The sequence below is a fragment of the Eptesicus fuscus genome, chromosome 15 (genome assembly GCF_027574615.1).
Source record: "Eptesicus fuscus isolate TK198812 chromosome 15, DD_ASM_mEF_20220401, whole genome shotgun sequence".
NCBI classification, from domain to species: domain Eukaryota; kingdom Metazoa; phylum Chordata; class Mammalia; order Chiroptera; family Vespertilionidae; genus Eptesicus; species Eptesicus fuscus.
Window position 1 is genome coordinate 48,042,148 of NC_072487.1, and position 26,763 is coordinate 48,068,910.

Sequence of the window (26,763 nt, forward strand, 5' to 3'; positions counted from 1 at the left end):
GATAGAAGTACATTAAAGAGCAAGGTCACCCTGTGGACAACCAGGGCTCAGGCTTGCTAGGAAGCTATGAGAGACAGTGAAGAACAAGTTTGGGAGTTTTCACACTCGAGGAATGAGTTGCTGAAGTACTTATCCACCAAGTCTAGGCTGTTGGTGGAGGGATGTTTCTGAAGTTTAATTTCTCAGTACCTACTTCTGGTCTACCTGTACCTACAGTCAGAGAAAGCCGTGGGAGAGAGCGCACAGGCTGGCAGTAAGCAGCCTTTGACGTGCCTGAGAGCAGCAAGTACTGAGCAGATACATATGGGTTGGGCACCCAGAGTGCTTTGAGAGCAAAGGCTCTGGAGCCAGACTGCCTGGCTGTGAATTTGGCTGGATTTGTTGCTTTAGAGAACAACTCTAGGCAGTGCCACTGAAAGCTCAGTGACAATTCCCGTTCCACTTGTTTCAAGTTTCCTAAGAGGGGCCACAAAAATCTAAAAGCGCCAGGCTACCCTTTGGAAGTCTAATATAACTACTGCTAACCGTGTTGTGGTCGCTCACTGGAGTAGACATTGTAAACTATGCTTTCTGTATGAGGCAGGACAGGGTTTTCTGACTCCTGACCACAATCTGCTCTGTCTGCCTCCTCCTCCCTGGGGGATGGAGGCAAATCTTTGTTACCCCGGTGTGAAATGGCACAGATTAGGCAGCAGAATAAATTCTGTAAGTTTTTCTATAAACGAGATCAATATTAGAAGATGCCATACTCTGAATACTCCCAAGACCTAAGAATCTACAGGTACCTTTCCAGGAGAGAGCCAGGAACAATGGTTGTCTTCACTCTGAGAACATTGCTCACTGGCCTTTAGGCAATCACAGACACGCATTGAATCTAAGAGATGCTGTAGCACATGGTGTTTCTTTTCCAGTCTCCTCTCTCCTCTCTCCCACCGCTGAGTTTCCTACCTCTCTACCTGCACTTCATAATTCTGACTCTATTCTGGTAGAATTGTGCAAAACTGGCTATGTTTCCTCTCTTGAGAATCCTAGGGCCTTTCGGGTAGCCCTCTCCTTGTGGCCACCGTTCTCTGGCATTACTAGCCAAAATGGAGGACAGCATCCTTTATTAGAGTCTTTAAACCCTGCCTACACCTTTATAGATAGTTCATGTATTAGCCTCTCCTCAAATCACCCAGTTAGGGTTAACTTTGGTTTCCTGCAAGACCCTGACTGATATAGCACCCAATCTGAATATAGGCAGGTCAATGATAGAAACCCTACCTTAAGCTTCTCTCCGAGCCTGTCCTTGCTAAGATGCACCATAACTGTTAGCAGAGCTTAAAACTCTGAGGTTCAGAGTAGACCCCATCAGAGGAAAGTGGCTGCCCCTGGAGAAAGAGCATTTTCAGAGGTGGCATTCTAAGTTTCTTCTTTTTCCCAACAAATACTGAGAGCCTGCTATGCACCAGACACTGCTCCAGGTGCTAGGAGTATAGTGTGAGCAAGACAAGTTTCTGCCCCATAGAGTTAATTTTTGTTTGTTTGTTTTTAATTCTCAGCCGAGGATATTTTTCCATTGATTTTTAAAGAGTGTGGAAGAGATGGAAAGCCAGAAAGAAATATCAATGTGAGAGAAACACATCAATTGGTTGCCTCCTGAATGAGCCCTGGCCAGGGCCCAGGCCAGGAAGAAGCCTGCAACCAAGGTACATGCCCTTGACTGGAATCAAACCCGGAACCCTTCGGTCCACTGGCCGATGCTCTATTCACTAAGCCAAACCGGCTAGCGTATGTAAAGTTAATTTTAATGGAAGGAAATAGTCAATACACACACACACACACACACACACACACACACACACACATCCATATAAATAAAAAAAGGCAAGTTGAAATAATGGTAAATAACATTTTTAAAGTGCCAAAAATAAAACCGTGCTATTTGGGATTGAGTGACTAACAAATAAATGTTAATATCTAAGCTGCTTGGGCATTTTTCTTAGCATAACTGAGATCCCCATCTTAGGCTTCCTAAGATCATTAAGGGTAATTTTGAGGGATGCTGAAGCAATGCATTGGCAGGAAGCAACAATGAGTCCTTGACATCTGAATCTTAATGTTAAAGAGACTTATAACCCTGCACCCAAAGGCGGCGTTAGACACCTCTTCACCCTCAGATGTGATGTCTCTACGAGTTCAATAAGACTGATTCATTGAATAATCGCTACAATTCTCTCTATTCAAGGAGGCAGCAACCCTAGTCAAAATGGTGTGAACAAGCTATTATTTGGGTTCTGCAAACAGAATGGAAATGCCTTTTGGCTGTGTATGGTGTGTGTGTGTGTGTGTGTGTGTGTGTGTGTGTGTGTGTGTGTGTTTCAGAATGGAATAGTGAGGGTGGGCACTAATGTGCTAATACACCACTCCTTGCTGGAAAAGCTCTTTATCAATGAGCTCAGAGAGGTGCAGAATATAGTCAGAGGAAGTTCTGAGAGGGGTCGACTTGACAGGAATTGGAACCAAATCCAAACATTTTGTGGTTCAGGCATTTAAACATCCACTTAAATTTTTAGACATGTATCCATCTCTGGTCCAGCCTGGAGCCACTGCGACTTTCACATGAAATCCACTGCAAGCTACTAATTATTGTCTTCACAAAAACCACAGTGCAGGCAGTAGCCGAATTCTGAACATGGGTTTTCTGCTCTCAAGTAATAATACTGAAGCATTTTAACACTTTGTAGATAGCTAGTATTACTACCCACAAATGTTTCCCCAAACATCAATTCAATTCCAAGACTCTCTTTCCTTATTCTTAACCCCAAAGCTACCAGCTCCTCTCATCCTTGGTTCTTTAGCTTCTTCCCCTAATAGCGCTTTGATTGTAATCATGCATGAGGTTGGCATCTAAAACAAGCTGCCTCAGGACTGTGAGAGGTCATCTCAGGTGACTGTGATAACTTATGGATGGAGCCATTTGTCATGGCCCTTGGCAAATGGCTCCATGCCTGGTGTGCTTGACTTCTAAGAAACATGCCATTTGCCCAATATATCGATGAAAGCTTGGTAGTATAGGACTTTTCATACAAATGACATGTGAAAGGCAGTGATTCTCAGACTTTTTGGTTTCAGCACTTTTCCACATTCTTAAAATTATTAACACTCCCAAAATACTGTACTTTTGTTTGTGGGATAATATCTATTGATAATTACTATGTTAGAAATGAAAAGTGATCATTTTTGTCCTAATTCACTTGAAAAATAACAATCAAAACATGACATGTTAATACCAAAACATATGTTTATGAACAATAGGTCCATTTAAAATAAGTCAGTGAGAAGGCTGGTGTTGTTTCATAGTTTTGTGACTCTCTTTAACGTAATATCTGGCTTAATAGAAAATAGCTAGATTCTCATTTCTGTTTCTCTATCTGACCAGTTGTAATATCATGTGCCCACGGAGCTGCCAGAAAACGCCACTGGACACTGTGATAGAGCAAGATGAAAGAAGATAAATAATATTTGAGCGTATTGATAAAAACAGTTTTGACCAGCAGATATCCTGAAAGGCTCTCATGGACTCTCCGAGCTCCCAGATGACACTTAGAGAACTACGGTCATAATGGAAAGGTTTACTGTTTTTCCCAGTTGATAGGGAAGCAGCAACACGAGGAAGGAGTATAGTGGGTGGGGACATCAAGAGGAACTCAGCTAATTCCAAGAACATGCCAGTGAGATTTGGAGAGTGGTGGGAAAAGTAGGGTTTTACCCCATTTCACAGTTTAACCCTTTGGAGCTGCAAAGACAGATTTCAAATATTGGAGCTGGGTGGGAACGTAAGATCGCTTGACAAACCCTTCATTCTAAAAAACATGTTGGCTCAATGACTAGTTATTGGGAGGCCCAGCCACCACCTGGGGTGTCATCTGAGTGTGGAATGATGGGTCCCCAGGAGCAAGAGAAGGAAGGGAGTGCACTCCCCATCCCCCCACCAGACTTCCCTTTCTTAATTACTGAGTTGTTCTCTCCGGCAGATTTGGGCTCCATCCACGGAATATATGTTCTGCTAGCCACTTAACAAACTCAAGCTGTGGTTGAGGGCTGATAAATAATTATGTTAACTAACAGGTAGGAGGAAAAATGTGATGTTATTCCTGTGGAATGCTCTGAGAAGCTGGAAACACTTAACTGCAAAAATGACATGTGGTGAAATAACCAATAATTTGCTTAAAAAACCCACATCTGGTTTGCTGGCTCAAAACAGGGGTTAATAGTCATTCGAGGGCAGCTCGTGGTAGAGAGGGGTCCTAGGATAAACAGCCAAGCCTTCACCGCAGGAAATATGCTTGTTCTGGTAACACAAGCATTTATGTTGGCTTCTAACCAGGATGAAACGTAAAAGGAATTGTTTAGTTTACCTCTTTCTTCTTCTTATAACATAGAATTCAAGAATGTCTTTGTCATATTTGTAGGTTTGAAGATGGGAAAGAGAGACTAGTCATGGAAGAATTTATAGAAATTATTTACTCCAAACTTCCAAAGTGATGCAAGCAAGCACATCACAGCAGTAAAAGAATAGATAAGTGAGTTTGCATCATATAGGCATTAATTATCTATTATAAAAGACATGCTGATTTGATATTTATTGAGCATTTTTCTTGCACAAGACACAGACATGAGTGTTATAACTATTACATAGGTGAGTAACCTGTGGTCCAAGATCTCAAAGATAGAAGTGTTCAGTAGAAAGACTAAGACAAATATGCAATATGTGCATAGTACAAATCCCAGTGTGATATACGTCATTAAGGAGAGAGGAGGAAGTGTTACAAGAGCAAGGAAACTTCATGTAAGATTGGAGGAGTCCACAAACATCTCCTGTCAGCAATGGTATTTTACTAGGTGTACCGGTTAATAATGAAGAATTTTTTCACTAGATGGAGTTACACATATGTTGATATATATGAGATTTGATATGTATGCTATTTTGTTGTATTGCTCCTTCAGATTACCACTTGTTCATCTTTCAGGTAATTTGTGGATACTGTCTCAATAGAACTTTTCTTGTTTTGAGGCAGACCATTCAGAGACCCAATTTTCCACTTCTTCGTACATTTTGAAGTGCTGCTCAGAAAGTGCGTGTGCCATCGATCTGAACAAGTGGTAATCTGAAGGAGCAAGGTCTGGTGAATACAGCAGGTGGGTTAATACTTCCCAGGCAAGATCATTTAACGTGTCTTTAACTGGTTTTGAAGTGTGTGGTGGTGCATTATCATGAAACAAAATTACTTTGCCGTGTCTTCTGGCCCATTCTGGTCATTTCACGATTAAAGCGTGGTTCAAATTGATTATTTGTTGTCGATAGTGATCAGTATTAATGGTTTCTCACCTGGTTTTAGAAGCTCATAATATACCACTCCTTCCTGATCCCACCAAACGCAGAGCATTTTCTTCTTTCCGAAGCGATTTGGCCTTGCAGTCGATGTTGATGGTTGACCTAGATCAACCCATGATTTTGTGCGTTTGGGATTCTCAGAATAAATCCACTTTTCATCGCCAGTCACAATTCAATGCAAAAAAAGACTTTCTTTTGTGCTGTTGAAGCAACATTTTACTGATGACTTTTCGGTTTTCTATTGGTCTTTCGTTCAGTTGATATGGCACCCATTTTCCTTCCTTTAAAATCTTTCCCATTGCTTGTAAACGATCGGAAATTGTTTGCTGAGCAATGTTTAATCTTCTGCAAGTTGTTTTTGAGTTTGACACGCATCTTCATCCAGTAATGCTTGTAATTGTTGGTCTTCAAATTTTTTCGGTTGACCTGGATGTTCTTTGTCTTTCACATCGAAATCATCACTCTTAAAGCATTTAAACCAGCGTTCACAAGTACCTTGAGATGGAGCATGTTCACCATAAGCTTCCTGAAGTATACGATAACTTTCAGCAGTACTTTTCTTCAAAATAAAGTAATGAATTAAAACTTCCCACAAATGCTCTTTTTTTTTTGGAATGAAATTCGACATTTTTAAGTGTAAAAATATCTATGATGTTAACACCTTCAGAAAATTTGACGTATGAAGTTTTGAAACTTGCTGTCAATACACCAAAATAGCATACATATCAAACCGCATATATATCAACATATGTGTAGCTCCATCTATTGAAAAAAATCTGCATTATTAACAGGTACACCTAGTAGTCCGGACATTAAAGATGACTAGGACTCCCCCCAATGGAAATAAAGGCAGAATGGCATTGGGATGGAGCACACCAGCACATCCATAGCATCTATAGATGGAGACAGGGAACGGTGAGTAAACCCACTTGACTAGAATTCAGAGGAGATGTAAAGACTTTGAAAAGCTTAAGCAGAAAAAGTCATAATTGGAGATTCCTTTTAGAATATTGATCTGACAGCAGCACTGTGTATGATAAAGTATAACAGAGAAATCTGAAGACCGAGATGGGGCTCAGAAAGATAGTCTCATGATGGACCAAGAAATTATTACAGAGGCACTGGAGGTTGACCACCACCCTCTAGATATTAATGTAATATGATGACTGACAGGATATAAGAGCCAAGGTAGGGAGAGCAGTTGAAGATATTTTCTAGGCTCCATCTGCAGAAACTAAGAGATTGTGCTTGACTTTCTGAGCCTATATGGGTAGACATATCCAACAAGTGGTTGAAAATTAAGCTATAGAGGCCAGAACCATGAAGGAAGGGGGTACATTTATGAGACAAGAGGAAGCAGAGCCATTATAAGGAAAGAATGGGAAGCAGTCCCAGGTAGGAGGTGTGTTTGGATAAGTCATTGACCTCTCCGGGATCAGGGTCCTCACCTATGAAATAGGATTAGAAGACTTCCCATCATCCCTCACTGAATTATTATAAGGCAAATGCATGTGAACACAGTACTCGGCAAATGGAAGTCACCACTGCATTGCTCTATTAATGAGAGAAATGCTAGGGACTCAGGGCCTATGAGAATCTGCACAAATGTCGTAGAATTTTATGGCACCATATTTCCTGCTAACAATAGCACTAAATATGTGCATCTCTAAAATGAAAATTTTGAAAGATGATTTTTTTTCTGAGATGAGATTATTTTCTGAAAAAATTAGCTAAGATACATTTTATTTATAATGCTGATATTTTCATTTGTTGTTTTTCAGACCACTCAAATTGTTTCTCACATTTGAAATTGGTATTTGACTATACTTTCCAAAGATAAGACCAAAATGAGGAAGTATTGATAAAATGTTAAAATCAGCATGTTTAGGGACATGTTTGATCAGTGTTATGGAAGAGGAGAACTCAATTTTTCTAAAATGTTTGCAATCACTGATGTGTGTGCCTATACATAGTGTGTGTGTGTGTATGTGTGTGCACACATGTGTATGCCTGTTGGTGAGCATGTATATCACAGTGAGGAAGAGGGAGGGGAATTCAATGAGCTGTAAGGCACAGTAGTGGCAATGGCACCCAGATCTACATCCCATCCTGCTGACCTCTAAAGTATCAGGCCAAGTTTTGTAGAAAAGACAGATCAGGAGTGATTGACTGGGGATGCTTACATTTATTTATAGGAGGAAAAACATTAAAGGCAACAAATAATTGATTCAAGTTCCACTAAGTATAAACTATCTCTGGATAAAAAAAAATAATATGCACAAAGTATATGTCATGATTATAATAGAAAAAAAGAACAGATCTGCCAAGAGGAAACTGGTTAAAGTTCATAAAAGCTAGATAATTCTATTTCAAAATAAGATGAGGATTTGTATTAAGATATTAAAAAAAATATGCATGAGCTAGCACAGAGTAAAAAAAGACTACATATATTCAGTATATACTATGATACAATTTTAACTAAAATCTATGAGCATATTACATATTAATGTATGAATTGCATAAGAAAAAACCTAAGAGGATATATCTTAAAATGTTAACACTATTTATCTCAAAGTGGCCCAAATTGAGATATTTTTACCTTTTAAAAAAAAATTATTGGGTGACATTGGTTAATAGGGTCATATAGGTGTCAAGTGTACATTTCTATGATACAAGATCTGTATATTGCATTGTGTGCCCACCACCCAGAGTCAAATCATCTTTCATCACCATATATTAGGCCTCCTTCATCCCCACCCCACCCCCATAATAGATAGAATTTTTAACAGTTTGAATATATTAACAACCATATCTAAAATAAAATCTTTTTTACTTTAAGAAAAGTAAGAAGACAAATTGTTCACAAAAAAATGCTTAGACATCAAGCTTAGGAAGTGATTAAGAATAAGAAGTAAGCCCTGGCCAGTTTGGCTCAGTGGAGAGAGCATTGGCCTGAGGACTGAAAGGTCCTGGGTTTGATTCCAGTCAAGGGCACCATGTACCCTGGTTGCAGGCCTGATCCAGGTGCATGCAGGAGGCAACCAATCGATGTATCTCTCCCATCATTGATGTTTCTATCTCCCTCTCTGCCTCTCCCTTTCTCTCTGAAATCAATAAAAATATATTTTTTTAAAAAGTATAAGAAGTGACTATTAGGACTAAGAAGAGATTAAGGATTAACCACATCACTTCCCATCCTGAGTTCAGGTAATATGTTCGTATCCCGCCCTCTCCCCCCAACCTTTGACTTTGAGGAGTTGCAGAGTTTAAGAATGAAACAACAAACCAGCCCAGTTGCTCAAGAAGAGCTTCAGATGACTGATGTAAAAATTCCTAAATCTTAAAACAGCATCCATTCAATCACCACACTCATTCCTCTTTGAGCTTTCTCGCCTAGTTGGTATATCAGTACCAAAGGCTTTGACAACAGTTTCTAAAGCCACAGATAAAGGTAAAGCTTGAGTGCAAAGCCAAGCAATTATTTCTGCAGAATTAAAATCATTGTGGGTGAGGATATTGAGCCAACTAAAGTTGATTTAAAGGAGGTTTAAATCAGGACCTCCAGTAGGAAGAACTAGTTTGACAAATTTATCACACCTAATACACTAGGTAAACAAAGATTTCTTGTCAGAATAGTATTAACTATGATGTTTGGTGAGTAGAATGAAACATTTTCCTTCTTCTAATCCTTCCTTTAACATAGATAGCAACCACAGGGACCTATTATGGAATTAAAATTAATTCAGATTTTGTAGTTTTTGTATCTAGCCAACAATTCCTCTAAACCTGGGCAGTCAGGCATTGCTTTCTAACAAAAAAATGTTAGCAAAGTAAGGAAGGAAGTGTTAGGAATTCCAAGTCATGTTCTCTTCCATACTCAGTTCCCCTTTATATCCAGAGTTACGCCAATCTGGGAAGAAGCTTCATTGGAAACCACTGGTTTGTGAGGTTAGAGCTAATGTTGGTTTGTAGCATGGAAGATGTGCAGCTAGAAGGATGCAAAGGAAACAGGGAGGGAGGGTTTGTTCCCCTGGCAAAAATGGGAGATGGAAGAATGGAGATCTTACATGTAATGCTTCTTGGTGAAAAACTACATTCCTGCTCTCATCAGTCCAACCAAAAAAGTTGGCCTTAAAGAAATCTGAATATTGTTTACTCTTTGTTTCTAATAATGCTGTTTAGTTTTGATGAGAGTGTGTATTTTATAGGAACCTGAATACTTATAGATACCTCCAGGCTCTTAGCTGTGTGATATGGGGGAAATGGGAAAGATGTGGAGGATTCTGGCCGGAGGCAGTTTTTCCCATTTGCATTCTTAATTGCCCAGTAGAATGTTAAGAAACCTGAAAATTTGGGGGTAGTGACTGTAAGCTTTGAAAACTAATAAGTCTCCCTGTTTATCAATGCCTCCTGGTAGCTACAATCCCATTTCTTTTATAGTTAAGCTTTGTTCTTTATGCCTTTTAGAAATGCCTCCTTATGAGACAGCCCAGATGGATAGAGTTAGCAAAGTCTGACTACTGTCGCCTGCCAATGCTTTTCACAATGAAAATGTTTCTCTCTGAAGGCCTCTATGTTTAGGCTTCACATGTTGGGGCTCCTGGGTCTTTGAAGCTGCTCCTTACACCTTACACCTCCACTCGGAGATGATGCATAGAGTGCTAACCAGGTGCCTGGGATGGAGACCACCTCTTCCCAGAGCCTGTGCTCATTCTAGCCAGCCCACAGCCCACAGTTCTGAACTCAGAGGATAACAGGTAAGTGGATACACAACATTGGTACATCCATGCAATGGAATACTACTTATTATTCAGCAATAAAAAAAGAACAAACTTTTTCTAATATTTTTATTGATTTCAGAGAGGAAGGAAAAGGGGGAGAGAGATAGAAATATCAATGATGAGAGAGAATCATTGGTCGGCTGCCTCCTGCATGCCCCACACTGGGGATTGAGCCCAGGCATGTGCCCTGACCAAGAATTGAACCGTAACCTCCTGGTTCATTAGATGCTCAATCACTGAACCAGGCCGGCCGAGCAAGAACAAACTATTAAAATATGCTACAACATAAGTGAACCTCAAAAACATTATACTAAGTAAAAGAAACCAAACACAAAAGACCAAATACTGTATAATTCTATTTATATAAGATGTCCGTAAGAGGCAATCTATAGAGACAGAAATAGATTAGTGATTTTCTAAGACTGAGGGCAGGAATAGGGATTAACTATAAGTGGTCATGAGCCATTTTATGGGGAGAAATAAATGTTCCAAAAGTGGATTATGGTGATGGTTGCACAACTGGATAAATTTACTGAAAGTCATTGAACTGTAAATTTAAAATGCATATATGTAAATTTGATGTGTAAATTATATCTCAATAAAGTTGTTTTAAAAGTTAAGTGAAAAATTTAAACAGCAGATTCGATATTGTCAAAATTGTAATATAGATTCAAAGAAATTACATAAAATGCAGAACAAAAAGAGATGGAAAATATGAAAGAGAGGGAGAGTTGGGAGGACTATGAGAAGGCCCAATATATATCTAATAGGAGTCCCACAGAAAGAATGGAGAAAAAAAGAAAGAAAAAAAAAAGAGGAAAACTTTTTCTCAAAGAAATTAAGGTTGAAATTTTTCTAAAACTAATGAAAGACATCAATCACAAACTGAGTAAGAAAAAGAATAAACGTAGGAGACAAGTTTAGGGAGACAGAGCCAAGCTAGATTAGAGTCGACATTGAAGGGGCCTCTAAAGATTTGGATTTATTGACCCACCACAAAAATGATCCCCAGTTGATCCGTAATGGATCCTTTTTTTTTTTTTTTAATTAAGTAGACCCTTGTTTTACAATAACTAGAGAAATTCTATCATTTTAAAACTGAAAAGGCAGCTTTCTAAAAGTGAGTGTGCATTTTCCATTGGAACCCTTAAGAGTCCCAAAGTCCAAGTTAAACCTGAGCCTGGAAGACATGGGAAGCCCCAGGTTACTGCTGGGACATATTCGTGCTCATCAGGCAGACGGTGGGCACTGCCTCAGCCTCCCTGTATATTTTCTTTAAACTCCTATTAATTTAACAGGCTTGGGAAAAGGGTGAGTCATAAAGGTGGAAAAATATTTTGGCTGTAGCTTTGGTGAAAGGTGAAATGCATTAACCTTGCAATGAGTCATCATCACCTCAGGCAGCTGAAAAGAAAAAAAACAACCTTCACCCACCACGGTGGGTAAAGATCTCAGAGTATGTCTGACACTCTGGCAGGATTTGGTAACTTCTTGTCTGGTGCGGGTGCAGCCTGGTGTGAGTTTAGTTTCTCCAGAAGAAGGCCTGAAATGACTCGTTTCCAACGGGCAGCCTGGAGGGCTGGCTCTCCCACCTCCCAGAACTCAGCGGGAGACACAGCTGCAACCCACCTGCTTCCATAGGGCCAGTTTCATTCCACTGTGAAGGACGGACTAGCTGGTGCCAACGGAGGCCCTAAAGTAGACATGCTTTAAAAATCAGGCGTAGCCCATTAAAGGCTAAGAAAATGACATTGGTAATAAAATTATGTGGAATTACTTCTCTGAACTGTGACTGCCAGCTCATTTAAAGTAAACCCTAACAACTCATTAGTAGGTTTAAATAGGAACAAAATTAACTGTTCTTCCATTATATCGTTCTAGAAAAATAATCACAAAATCCTTTAACCTTATTTTTAAAAATGAAAACTGCCTGAATATCACGTTCAGGCACGTATTACTGTCACATGTTTTCAAAGAAGCTAATGGCCTCAGATTAGCTATTGGAGGTTGGGCAGGGAGGGAAGGCCTCTTAAGCTGCATGAGTAAATAAATGCTTGTTGACTTCCATCACCATTAGAGAATAGCCGAAGGCCTCCCATAGGCAAGGGAGGCAGCAGGAAGTACTGCCCAGATGTGGACTTGAATCTGAAACTAGCTGTTGGTAGCATGTGACCTTGACCAAGTTACTTAGCCTTGCTGAATCTCAGCTTTCTCCTAAATCAAATGAGGGGATAACACCTCTTGCAGGATGGGTATGAGGATATATTGAGATGACAAATGTACCATTCCTTGGTACTCAATAATGCCAGCTCCCTTCTGTCTTCCCTCCCTAAAAGCCTCAAACCTTCATGGCACTGGCAGCTGGGCTGGTGAGCTAGTTCAAGTCCATGAAAGGAGTGGGTAGCAGTTGGATGGGCAAAGGAGAAATGAGAGCATGTTCTTGACAGCAGGAAAAGCCTGAGCTATTTTGAGGAGTAATTGGGAGACAGTGAGGCAGGCATGTGGCTGAAAGAGCTACTAACCATCCAGCTGTGATGAGGAGTCAAGAGTGGCTGGAAAAGTGGGTATTTGGCAAATTTTCATTCTTTTTTTTTTTTTCTTCATAGGAATAAATCCCTTAACACAGTGCTTTCAAACTAAAAATGCTTACTTCATCGCACTGCCCTTCATCCATGTATTCCCCAATATTTATTAAGTGTATTTAATAATTACCTACTATGAGCCAGCATTCCATTGGCTATCAGGCAAACAAAACAAAACAAAGCCCCTGTGTTTATGGAGCTTGCACATCATGAGTAGAGACAGACATTAGCCACATGCTCAGACAAATCAAGGTGACGTTACATCTGGGAAGTGCAAGCAAGAGATACCAGTGCCATGAGAAGGTATGGGGACATGGGAGCCCCTCTAGTGAGCAAAAGGCCCAGATGGTTTCCCTGAGGCAGAGATGACCAAGTTGCTCAAGGCACAAAGGTTAACGAAAGGTGAAGCAGAGAAGGTGGAAGAGCCTGGTGGGCAGAGGGACCAGAGAAAGCGAGGTGGGGCTAACGGTGTCTGAGGATGTCTGGGCCAAGGAGACAAGGTGGGGAGCTCATGTTGAGTCCTTACGCACATTGCTCAGAAAAGCCCCAGGGCTTCGGTCAGAGCTCGTTGTGATCATGAAGGGCAGCATCCAAGTGCTTTCAGTGAGGACACGGTACAGAGGAAACTGTCACCGTGGGGTGGGGCTCATTTGTGGGCTGGCTCCTTTAACCCCTCAGTGGTTTCACACAATGACCACTGATCATTCCTTCCACCCGGGTAAGCTGGACAAAACAGTTAATGCTGCTTAAGACTGAATGGACTTACCTTGCTGAATGGGCAAACTTGCTTTACTTATTCCAAACAATGCCGCAATGACAGGTAGGTGTGACAAATAGGCATAAGAGAAACAGTAAGTATTTTGGTAATATTATCTGCATTGTTAAAAAACACCAAGAAAGCATTAAAAAAAACTTACACAAAAAGGAGTGTTCATATTTTGATTTACAAATTGTCGATTTTGTGTACATTGATAAAACTATAAATAAGTTTACGTCTCTACTTATATCAGGCATATAGGATAATTTGTACAACTCTATGATAAAATATATCTCTGTATTGTTTATGCACTAGTGTATTTTGTTTTGAATGAAGAGCAATATAATATTGGCATCTACTAAGTGAAACTCTTTTAATTTGTAGAAAATTAACATGTTTTTTCAGAAATTTCTATTTAGAGTATAAATTTTTAAAAGCACACAGACACATTCCTGTAGTGTAGACATTTCAAGGTGAAATACTTAAAAGACTCAGACTCCACAAGTCCGACTTGCCCAATAATCTGTCATCACTGGAAGTCTTGAAGGTACTGAGTGGAATATAATCACTTTAGCAGTGCTTTTCTTAATTTTTTGCTCAAGCCAAATGTCTTTGGCTAAATCCTTGATGCAATGAGCAACTCTCATTAAACCTTAAAGATTGGGACATGTGGCCCAGTGGAATAAAAGGACCCTTTAATTGCCTTTCCAGTTTGCAAAATACTTTCAAATGAGTTGCTTTATGAAACTAGGTATTAAAAGGCCTGCTTTTTCTTTCAGTGCCCATGACTTTGAGCTATTCGTTTCATTTACATTGGTAATATAGCATGTACTACATTTCAAACTGTATTTTGGAACCCATTTCATCCTGGGTGCATATGCAAGGTGTCCAGAAGGATCTAGAATGAGATGGAGAGCACACATCTCCCAGTCACACAGGCTATAAACTGCAGCCAGTTAAGTCATGCTCCAGGATAAGATTTAAGTTATTTTTATTATTATTTATTCATTCTTTTTCCTTTTTTTTTTCTTTTTAATCTCACCCAAGGATACTTTTCCACTAATTTTTAGAAAGGGTAGAAGAGAGAGGGAAAGACAGAGAGAAACTTCAATGTGAAAGAAACACATCAATTGGTTGCCTCCTGCATGAGCCCCAACCAGGGTCCGGGCCCTGGAGGAGCCTGCAATTGAGGTACATGCCCTTGACCAGAATCAAACCCAGGACCCTTCGGTCTTCAGGCTGATGCTCTAGCCACTGAGCCAAACTGGCTAGGGCCATTATTTTTCATTTTTCAAACCAACCTGCTACTTGAAAAAAGTGTTAACCTTTTGCACTCGGATGTCGAGAGTGGACACGGTTAGCATCGGTAGCAGCTCGTGTGTCGAGCCACACTCGACACGTAGTTTCACCGTGGGGGGAAGGAGGATTTTTGTGTATTTTTCCAGTATCTTTTCTTGTTTTCATTAGCATGAAAGGACAAGTAAAATGTAAATGCCGTCTCAACTGATGCCACCACCTAAGCTTCACCAATGGCATCTTCAAAGGCTATTTGTTTCTAAGACACATCAGTCACGTGAAAAAGGTTAGACCAGTACACTAACTTCCAGGGGTAGATTATTATCCACTAACTTAGAGCAACGTTTAGATGGAAAGCTCCATATAATCACACCTCACCCTAACAAAAAATACAAAGATTGTGTTGTTTGTTCTAACAGAAAAATCAAAGGAGGAAGAAGAGAGACGATTTATATTTGCGAAACATATGAATGTAAACCTGGTCTTCATGTGGGTGAATGTTTCAAAAAATATCACACCATGAAAAATTATAGAGATTAAAATTACTCTTTGAATGTATCAATAATGTGAAATATTAAAAAATCCAAATAAATAAGTTTGCATGAAAAGAAACTCCAGTTTTTTATTCTACTGCCGCGTTTTGTAAAATCTGGGGTATTTAAAAAATTAAATCCCGAGTAGAATAAAGGAATCGAGAAAAAAGCAAGCGAGTGCAAAGGGTTAAAGCTAATTACAACTTTTTAAATAGAACCAACTTGATTACAGAGCTAATTTAATAGATGAGTCCTTTCACTGTGAGGTGGGGCTCCTCGGAGAGACAGCGTGTATGCGAGAGTCTGTACTCTGCAGTGCACTTGTCCTTTGGGTTCACCCACCCAGCAGCAGCCTGCAGGTCCTGCTCCTCCTCGGCCCATCTTAATTCTGATACTTTCTTGTCTGTTTGTTACCTAAAATGCCTAAACACAGAAGAATATTAACATGCTTGGGCTGCCATAAGGAAGTATCATAAACTGAGTGACTTAAACAACAGAAATTATTGTCTCACAGTTCTGGAGGCTGGAAATCTGAGATCAAGGTGTCCGCAGGGCTGGTCCTTCTGAGGCTGGGAGGGAGAATCGTCCCAGGCCCCGCCCCCAGCTCCTGATGGTTCATTGGCCATCTTTGACGTTCTTTGCCTTGCAAAGCATCACCCCTATCTCTGCCTTCATCTTCACATGATGGTCACCCTGTGTATATATCTTTGTCCAAATTTCTTCTTTATATAACAACATAGTCATATTGGCTTAGAGGCCCACCCTACTCCAGCATAACCTCATTTTAACCTAATTATTTACGTCTCAAACTACCGTATCCCCAAATAAGATTATATTCTGAGGTACTGGGGCCCTAAACATGTGGATTCTGAGGTGACACAATCCCAACTCATAACATGTGTCATGTATAAATTGCAGGTTAACATATCATAAAGGCACTGAAATGACACATACTAAGCAATTGACCATGGTTACCTCTGGGGTTGAGAGAAAGATAGACCAGAATGGGAGTAGAAGTCAAAGGGGATTTAATTTTAGTGGTAATATCTTCTTTTTTTTTTTTTTTACAAGGAGAAGTGTATTGCCTGTGTAAGTGGGAATTAATATAAATAAACTGAGGTTTTGTAGTGATTCCCAGTGGAAATGGTATCAACTGCCAAGGCATGTGTTGGAAATTTGTGGAGGGTTCTGTTGGCTGTTGCAATGACTGTGGGCACTTCTGGCAGTCAGTGGATGGAGACTGGGGGTGCCAGACATCCTGTGATGCTGGGGATCATCTCCCACAGAGAAGAATTGTCTGTGTCCTGCACCATTTACTTTATAAAAACAAAATGATTTTAATATACACTGAATTTTCCAGGCATGTAACCTGTGCACCTATGGGGGAGATCAGGGAGATCATACTTTGTTTGGTTCAGAATGTTACCATGACTTTTCCCCTTATTGACAAACTACATCACCAATGGCAATATCACTCTCAATATTTGAGTCACCCCCAGAACATGCCGATGGTGGGCTGCACTGGAAGCTGTCACATTCATGGTGATTCTTTTTGCAGGTGTCCACTTAGTTCTGGTTTCCAGTGTGTGTCTGTCAAGCCTTCAGCTACTGAAGCATGTATTATATGATTATAAACTTCTTTAATTCTATTTTTCCTTTACAACAAAGTTTGGGCTCTATGAGTATTTTTTAAATGCGTGTTCAGGTAGATCATATTATTTATTAATTTTATTTCAGGGTAGTAAAGGGGGTGTTACAAAATATTTCTTGTGAAATGGGAGCATTTGTCCGGAGAGTGCTGAGCACTGCCAAGCTTCTCTGGTGGTCCGAAGAAGACATGCTGATGACCTAACGCAAAGCTTTGGAGACTGAGGAGAGGGAATGTGTGCAGGAGATATTTTGAAAGCACAAATAAATCAAAGGGATGGAACTGTGTATCATATTTTAGACTGAAATGGATGGAACTGTCAAAAATGCCTCTGAGGTGTTTAACTTGGGCTAAATGAAAAGTGTAAATGCGAGGAGGAGGGTGCTGGATTCAATGTGGAACATTTCACCCCAAGGCACCAATGGGGCAAGAGGGAGATGTCCACAGACATTAAATGGCAAATGTATGATTAAGGGTTCCTGAGTTGGAGGTGACCATACGACCAAGATTGCTAGAACCTTGAAAATGGAGAAGGTCATGAAAAAGTCTTGTCATTCTTCAATCTTATCTCCCTGCTGAGCTTGAAGCTTTTCAACATAAAAAGCAAAACCCAGCAAGCAACAACAAAACACAAACCCAGGACATATATCACTTGGTTACTCCTCACAATGCCTAGCATAGCACTAGATACCCTATAGCCATCTAACCCCACCAGCCAACTGGTTTTGCACAGCCCTTTTCCTCCTGGAACATTCAGGAAGGGGAAGGACATTCCTGCCATGATTGGGCTTCAGCAAGCAAGACGTCATCAGACCTGTGGGAAGATTTCTCCCAAAGCTCCGACTACCTCAAGGCTCAGAGTCCTCGGGCAGGCAGAGAGGAGACCATCTTGACCTGACCACTCCACTTGCCATGCAGGGAATTGGTATCTTGTCACCTGTGAGAGAGGCCATTTCTCCCACCAACAATATTAGACTAAACCATACCTAAAATTAATATCGAGGGAAGTATTACTCCCAAAAGGCCTCATCTAGCACAGATTCAGAAAGAAGCCGAAACTGGTTTGGCTCAGTGGGCAGAAAGAAAAAGAAAAAAAGCCACGATCATGGAAAGCCCAAGTCCCACACTCAGGGGCACTCACGCTCCTGACAGTGACATGGCAGCCTCAGGGGTACGCCCCCTGGCTCCATTTCACCTTGCACTTGCCTGCCAGGAGATACAATATGGGATAGGAGAGCTGTCACCCAGGGCACATACCTGTGGTCACATAAACACATAAACACTTTCCCTAGCAGCCACGCTCTCCCGCGCTGGCCATGAGGGGCAGCTGACGGCCACACAGGAGAGACCACGCCGAGCACTGGCCGCTGCTCAGCATCCACCGTCCACCCTGGCAGGAAATGGGTTCCAGATGTGGCCCCAGCTGAGACTTTCAAGGAGTCAGACTGCTCTAAATGGGCCTCCGGGCCTGGGTCTCCAGCCTTCAGTAAGCTCCCTGGACAATGCTGAGAAAGGGTGGGGAGGAAAAGTGGGGGAAATGTAAGACTATTCTGCACTGCAAGGCACAGTTTCAGTAGGAAGATGACAATGTGTTTTGAGTTTTCAGATCCTGCTTTTATTTTGTTTTTTGGAGATGATGCTGTGTGCGTGTGCGTGTGTGTGTGTGTGTGTGTGTGTGTGTGTGTGTGTGTGTGTAAGGAGGGGGAGAACAAAGGAAATGGGGGAAGGGAAAAGAAGATCCTATTTCAGTTACAAAAAGGTATTGTGCATTTTAGACAAACTAAAATAATAATATAGTCCCATGTCAACCCACGAAATTCAAAAAACGTAAAAAAAAAGATCAATACTCTATCTTTGTTTCATCTTTATTGTATGTGGATACTTTGAATTGTGGGAACAGGGTGCCTAACTCAAGTTTGTTACAGATCTTTATTAATAGCATTCAACTAGAATAGTTTTTATTCTAAATTTCCACGTTTTACACATGCAGAACCTTAGAATCTTTATACTGGTACTTTGGCAGCTTAATTTTATTTTTATTTATAGGGAAAATCGCTTTAAAATCTCATTTGAAAGTAGAATTTAAATAGTATAAGATGGTGACAGCCTGAGAAAAGTAAACAATGAGTGACCTAACCTCTGAAGTTCTCCATAAATAGACAATTTTAGCTTGGGGGTGGGGCGGGGTGTCTAAGCCTAAACTGCTGGGTTCAGAATTGATTGTTCTCCAGAACCATGATGAGATAAGCAGGCAGTTCTAGATCGGGCCCTCCAATGAGCAGCAGCCGAGGAGTGCCTAAGTCCTGAGACAGGAGACATTGGCCGTTTATCATCTATTTGGAGCTACTACCTGATGAACATAGGAGTCACTGCCAAGGTCACTGAGTGAACTTGGATGAGATAACCCCTCTAGTTCTCAGTTTCTTCTTTTGTAAAGTGAAAGGTTAGACTATAGTCCATGGTAGCTTAGAGTTTCAGAGATTAATTTTTAAAAGCCTAATATGTTTTAAGCATCATTCAAATTCATCATTCATGTAGGATCTGTTATTTTCTTATTAAGTTGTAGGCAGTCTTCATATGTTCTGATAGTAATTCTTTTCCGTTACACATATTAAAACTTTTCTCCAGTTTAATGACAGTTATTTGACTTTGTCTATGGGGACTTCGTGTGAATAAAAGTTTTCCTTCCTCTTTCTTCTTTAAATATTTTATACATATATCCAAATGTATAGATTCCTTTGCATAATCAGTATTGTATGTGTGTGTGTGAGGGGGGGGGGGTTTAGCCCAGTCTCTTTTGTCCTTCCTTCCACTTGCTCAGTCCTCTCTCTCTCTCTCTCTCTCTCTCTCTCTCTCTCTCTCTCTCTCAATCTTAACTCCTTTTAGTCTCCTGCCCTGAGCCCCTCCAATTCAGCTGTATGGGAAGCAATAAAGAAAGACATGAGATTGAAAAATAAAAATGGGGGGAAGTATAACAGGCAAATACTACCACCTAAAAGAAAGTTGTTATAAATATGCTACTATCAAACAACATACACTTTAAACAAAAAGCAGTATTATGAATAAAGAGGGTTACCACATAATGATAACCGATTTATTTCACCAAGGAAGTGTTCTAAACTGAATGCACCCAATAGCAGAGCCTTCTATGACCCAGAGCCAAATTTTACTAGATTAAGAGGAAAACTGCTTTCTCTAGAGTTGTCTTTTCCTCTTTTCCTGAAAGCACAGAGTTGATTGTCACAGAAGCCTGAGGATAGAATTTGAGATACATGGGAAGAAAAGCAAGTAACTGAAATATATTTTACTAATGGGAAAATCATATCCATTTTTCTTGGGAGGCAGCACCAATCAAAGGGATCGGAAGAGATCATTTTGTTTATAGAAGAGTAAAGGGAGTCAAGGTAGATTTAGAGGGAAGATACTGGAAGTAAGTGAGAAACCAAGCTTTCAAGGACATTTCCTGAAAATAAATTTCTAGGTTTGGCAGTTTGTGTGTGTTTTGCATTTTAATTTCAAAGTTCAGTGTTTCAGCACTTGGTTAAGGAGTCATTTATAATTGGGACCTGCCTGACCACAGTCAGCAAACCTTCTTCACCTCCAGGAGGTTTGGGAAATCAAAACAGAGCCTATCAGCCAGCGAGCTGTGGTCCTCATCAAACAGAGCAGCCACAGCTGGCATGCCTCTGCTCGGGATGGCCTGCGCTACCCGACACTGAGACGAAAATATCTCCGGGCTGCTTGGAACGTGGGTAGATTCATAGCACAGAAACCAGCCTGTGTGAAACCCCTCACTTGTAGCCAATCGGTATGTGGCTTGTGGAAAGAAGGGAGATTTAATTTCTATTTCTTTCCATCCCATGCCCTACACACAAAAATTGCTGTTGAACATTCAGTTCGTGGCTATAGTACCTTTCCCATCCTGAAATGTGAGGGGAAGGTGTATACACTCCTAAAATTTACCCTGCACCAAGGTTTCTCCCAGGGAAAAAGGGACTCATGCAGTTGAAATAAGAAGAATGGTGAGGAGTTTATTTGCCAATGTTCTTACCAAATAACATTAGCCATAGGAAAAAAGTATAGTTTTCAAACTAAAATAGCTTTACTACTAACACCTCTCTCCCACAAAATAAAGGTGCTAATAACTCCTTATTGGGTTGTTTCAAATGATACCATTATCAATGTTTCATGAACCTGAACTGTATGACAAATATATAAAGTGCCAGTGGAAACTGGACAAAGGAAAGGAAAAAGCAGGTATACAAAATCACCAGGCCAGAAGTCGCATAATTTCATCCTAAAGAGCTTTTAGATGACCTTAGGAAACTATAGTCACACAAAAACTTTAAGTATGGTCCTACAGATTTTCATTTAGCATCATCCTTCTAGAGCATTCTAGAAAGTTTCCTTCCACACTTTAAAATCAAGATGAACAAACCAAAGCTCATCATCATAAAACCTCCTGCTTTTTTATTCATGTAAATAAACTTCACAGAGATGTATGGCAGGCAGGCCTCTCTGCCCTCACCCAGGTGCCCAGTCAGTTACCAACCTCCAGATGTCACTCACAGTTGTTTCCAACCCCCTCGTCAGACACTGTAGGTCTCACCTGGACTATTGCGATTGCATTAGCATTGGTGTTCTCCAATTCTTCTCTCTTGGATCCATTCAATGTGCTTGTTTTTTTTCCCCCAGAATAATCCTCCTAAGAAACATATCTGGCCATCCAACAAAATAACTTAAGTTCTCAATTTTTAACCATTTTCAGTCAATATCGAAGCCCTCTCTACCATTCTTCCAAACTAATGCCCAACTAAGTTCCTGCTATCCCTTATAAGTACCAGATAGGCCCAACTAATGGCTGTCCATTAACCACCATACATCTTCTTGCCTCAATGTCTTGTTCAAATTATTCCCTCTACTTAAAATGCCGTTCTCTCAACTCCAGCCAACAAAGTCTGTACCTCTGTCAAAGCTAAGTTCAAATTCTACATCCACATTAATGCTTTTCCTGAATCTCTGTTCTGAACATCCCCCCACTCTGTACCTCCCCAATGTGCTTTGTCACATTCTCTCTTTATTAATAACTAGAGGCCCGATGCATGATATTCATGCAAGGTGCTTGGCCCTTGCAGCCCCAGCTTCATCCGGAAGGTCATCCGGAAGGACGTCCGGAAGGTCATTTGGCTATCTGGTTTAATTAGCATATTATGTTTTTATTATTATAGATAACAAAGCATGGGACATCACCTATACCAGTGGTCCGCAAACTGCGGCTTGCGAGCCACATGCAGCTCGCGAGCCACAGTTTGCCGCTCTGTTGACTAATGAGTTTGCCGACCACTGACCTAGACTCTCGATTCCAATAATTACAGGCTGTTGCTGTTCCTTGTGATTAAGCCCCTATCCCAGTGGTAGGCAAACTCATTAGTCAACAGAGCGGCAAACTGCGGCTCACGAGCCACAGTTTGCCGACCACTGACCTATACCATCAATCTTCCTCCCTGGGTCCAAAGAAGACACCATTTACATCATTAATCAGTCTCGACACTCTCTCTTACTAAACCCATACCTGTTCTCAGACTCCATCTCAACACCAGACTTCAGGCAGCCACTGTCAAGGCATTGAAGTTGATACATGAAAGAAAGACCTGTATCATAGCAAACACCCAATAAATGGTAACTATTATCATCATTATCCCCTGCATAATACTCATCACATAAAAGAGGAGATTGTTGAAGATAAGATTATTTCTTAAACAAACTTCTCCTAAAATGTTATTCAACATTCCTTCACTCCGTACTTAATGGAGAAGGCAGAACACTTCTACTCCTTGCAAGCCAGAGTTGTTCTGTCATGCTGAAGAAAACTATGTTGTTTCCCAAAGCGAAATGTATGATTCCTCTCTCTTCACGCACATGCTGATTTGTAATAAATGCTATCAGTCCTCCAGTTCAGAGTGAGTTGCAGTTTTATCAACCCCAGAGAAATTTGAGGAAATTATGTCATCTCTGACTCTCCAGGATGGCTGGTGCTGTTTGAGCTCGCCGTAACAGCTGCATTCCCATGGAAAAGCTGGGGCCTGTTTGAAGTGCTGTGTTTGTGTGGATAATTTGGCTGTCTGGGTGTTTCCCCAAGAGAACAGGTGAGGGGGAAATGGGCACGTGGGAGCACATGTGGAAACATCTGTTCTTAGATGTCATCGGTAGACTCAGGGTGCTTGCAAGTTTACTCTTCCAAAACCTTAAGTACTTCTGCAGTGATGGCTGTTCACATGCTCTTTCTTGTCACCCTGTAGTGACAATGACAATGATTATGATGACCTTAATGCTGCTGGTGATGATAATGATGGCACATCCCTCTATACAAGCCTCTACAATGTTCAAATAGAGGAATGGATGACAATTGAATATAAATAGGGACAAGGGGAAGTAAGGCAGGGACACTCAAATTAAAAATTATAAAACTTCAGACAGAAGGAAGTGTCTAAGCCCCGTTGCAAAATTGGGTCCAGGAGCTACTCCCCACTCCTTTAGGGCTTCATTCCAAGTTGGATGGTGAGTCTCAGAAGGGAATGGAGACCGAAACCATGTCCAGACACTCTTTTTGTATGGGAGATTTTAAATTCACCGTCAGAAGTTCTAACACCTCAAACTTCATCTCAATTTTAGATCATTTACAACATTATTTCTCCTTCCTTAAGATGCCTTTGGGGACTGGGGTTGTTTGCCCACCCCCAATGTCCCTTATATCACTCATTCCCCTACAGCAATTAACTCCAGCTTTGTTCATGTTTGTGTTGCTTTACTGGACTGTTTCTTTGGGGAAGGGAGTCCAGTTTCCGTAGTGATGACAGAATAATCCATTGTGTTGTCTTTTCACCCTCTTGGGGCACCAGTCACTGGGGTGGAGCAGAAGACCACCATCGGTGCCACGTATGCTCCTCGCCTCTCACCATGTGGATTTTATCCCGAGTGGAACCAATGGAGATGATCACGTCCCAGTGGTTGGGTTTGAAGTTGGGCTGAACGTGCCTTTGCTGTTCTCATTGACTTGTAACTTCAGATATTGATTTATTGTAACTTTTGAACTTTAGCCCAGAAATCCAATCTTGTGAGATGCTAACTAGTCTATTTCCATCCCTGAAATTTATACAATTCCTTGATCATGGGAGAAAATCCAGTAGAAACTTTTTTTTGAAACTTTTCTATCCTGAATTAGGGTGCCAAAGGAAAACAAATAAACAAAATAAGATTTGATAATTTTTTCTTCTTCTTCCTCTTTCTTTATTTAAATATCTAAAAACCTGGATTATCCAGGCAACAGAATAGTCTGCCCAGAACCTTTATTTTGCAGACCTTGTTTGAGAGATTTTAGGTAAATCTAAAGCATGAACCAAGACAGGTTGTTAGTATGGAAAAGCCACTGAAAACAGCTTGGGTGGGCCCACAAGTTCAGTGGAGCGGGGCCTCAGGGGATCTCCAGGGCAGGGCAAACAGGGTTATGGAGACTCAGATATGGTATCTTCCTACCAGCTCTATTGGGGGAGGGCTCATAAAAGCAACAATGGCCTCTACCAGCACTTCTGTCTAGCAGAAAGCTGCCCCTCCAGCTTCATGCTGATGCCAGATAATTCAGTTCCTCCCCAGACATTCCTGGTGCCTGTCAAGCAGCTGCCCCAGTTCTGGAAGTTAGAGCAAGTGAGCCCAAGTAAGTCCATGCTTGGGCCCTTTTTGAGGAAATTCTGGGATTCCAGCTCCCTTCTTTCTTAATCAGCCACAATCCCCTCTGGTTTTTATAGACAGAAATTATGGAGCCTTCTCTTCCTGGCACTGGAACCCTGGGGTGGGGACCTAGTGTGGGGCTGGGACCCTTTGATCCACAGAGTGGCCCTCCACAGCTGAGATATCCCTCTCAATCTGCCACGCATGGGTATGGGACCAGCTCATTCCTTGTTTCCACCCTTCCTACCAGTCTCACTGTGGCTTCTTCTTTATATCCTTAGTTGTAAGACTTCTGTTCAGCTAGATTTCAGGTGGTTTGGAATAAAGGTTGTTCTGTGGGTTAGTTGTAATTTTGATGTGGTTGTAGGAGCATATGAGTCCCACATTTACTTATGTCTCCATCTTGCCTGGAAAACCCTACCATTTTCTTACAGCTCACATTTGGTACCGTATTATTACAAAACATAGATCTCTTTTGGAGGATGCTAAACTTGTCCTGGAATAAAAGCATTTAGAGGCCTTTAGATTAAGGTGACCAGATTTTAACATTGGTAAAGCGGGACACCATTGACCTGGAGTGGGGGGGGTTCTTGATTAAAAATTTGGTCTATATGGAGCAACAAAAATTTTCATAGAACGCAAAAATAGTATTGTAATATTTTTTTTAATTTCAACATAAGTACAATTTACAAATATAATACATAAAAAATTATGTATAGTATTATTTTATTCTTTGGCATATTTCTCATTTGAGTGAATTTTTTTTAGTAGATTGCTGTCGTTGTTTAAAAGGTCATGAATTTGCCGTAACGTAAGTCGTGTCACTTTCAAGGCCAGCGCTAGACTTTTTGCCGCCACTATAAAATATAAATAATACGAGTACTGTCTGCTAAATTCAAGAAAATTTATGTATTTATGAAATAAATAAATAAATTACTTACCTAAATTATCCGAATAGCTGACTTGTAATGACATCACTTGTTTAACTAGCTTACTAGCACGCAGTACGATGTGTATCGTCTGAGAGACAGTTACAAAACGTTTTCGTCGTTGCCAATCCCAAAAAATGCCATTGTTCATTAAGTCCAAACAATGGTGGTCGAATTCTAACAACTGATCAACAATGCGAACTTTGATAAGCAGTTCTCAATAATCAGTTCTCAACAATTATTTGTTATTATTAAAGTTTAACATTATAAAATTAACAAAAATAATATAAAACTCATATCCTGGCTAAATAGCCACATGGCCGCCGAAAACCGTATATTCCCTTCCCGTTCTCCCGCCGTTCCCTAGCTTGTCGTGCATTCTTTCCAAAAATTGGGACTTTTTTAAAACGCCGCGGGACGCGGGACAAATTGTTAAAAATTGGGACTGTCCCGCCAAAAGCGGGACGTCTGGTCACCTTACTTTAGATACCTGGGTCAGATCCCAGATACTGTGTTTCTTTTTTTTTTTTCTGCAGAAACATTATTACATTCTTCTGCTTGTGATAATGAAAATGCTAATGTGCTTATGCCCACAAACTTTGACATTCAAACAAGAGCTTATGATTCTTTTTAAGTCTAAGAAATCTGATTCCCCAGAAACATGAGCTTCTCTGGCAGTTTTGCATCCTCTTTACAGAACCTGAGTCTCCGTCATTGTATCTCTTAAGGTCTCTGCTGTGTCACTAACAAATTGGAGCAAAGACAATCGCTCAGATTCTGGCAAATACTGTAGACAGTCAAGACAGTCAACCAACCTTTTCTTTTTTCCAGAAGAGCCTGCCTCTGGACAAGAAAAAATTCTCAGGCTGAGTTCTTGTCAATGCCACTCAGCTGTCAGAAACAGGTTAGTGTGTATTAGTGGCTTGCCTTCTTCATTCCTAGGAGTAAATATAAGGTATTTGCTTATTCTCTGAGTAACTTCTTATGCCAAGGAAACTTCCCAGAAAAGATAGGGGTGACAGACCTCAAAAATATTCTGCTAAGTGAAAGAAGCCAGAGAGGAAAAAACCACATATTGTATGATCCCACACATAAAATGACCAGAACAGGCAAATCTATAAAGACAGAGAGTGTA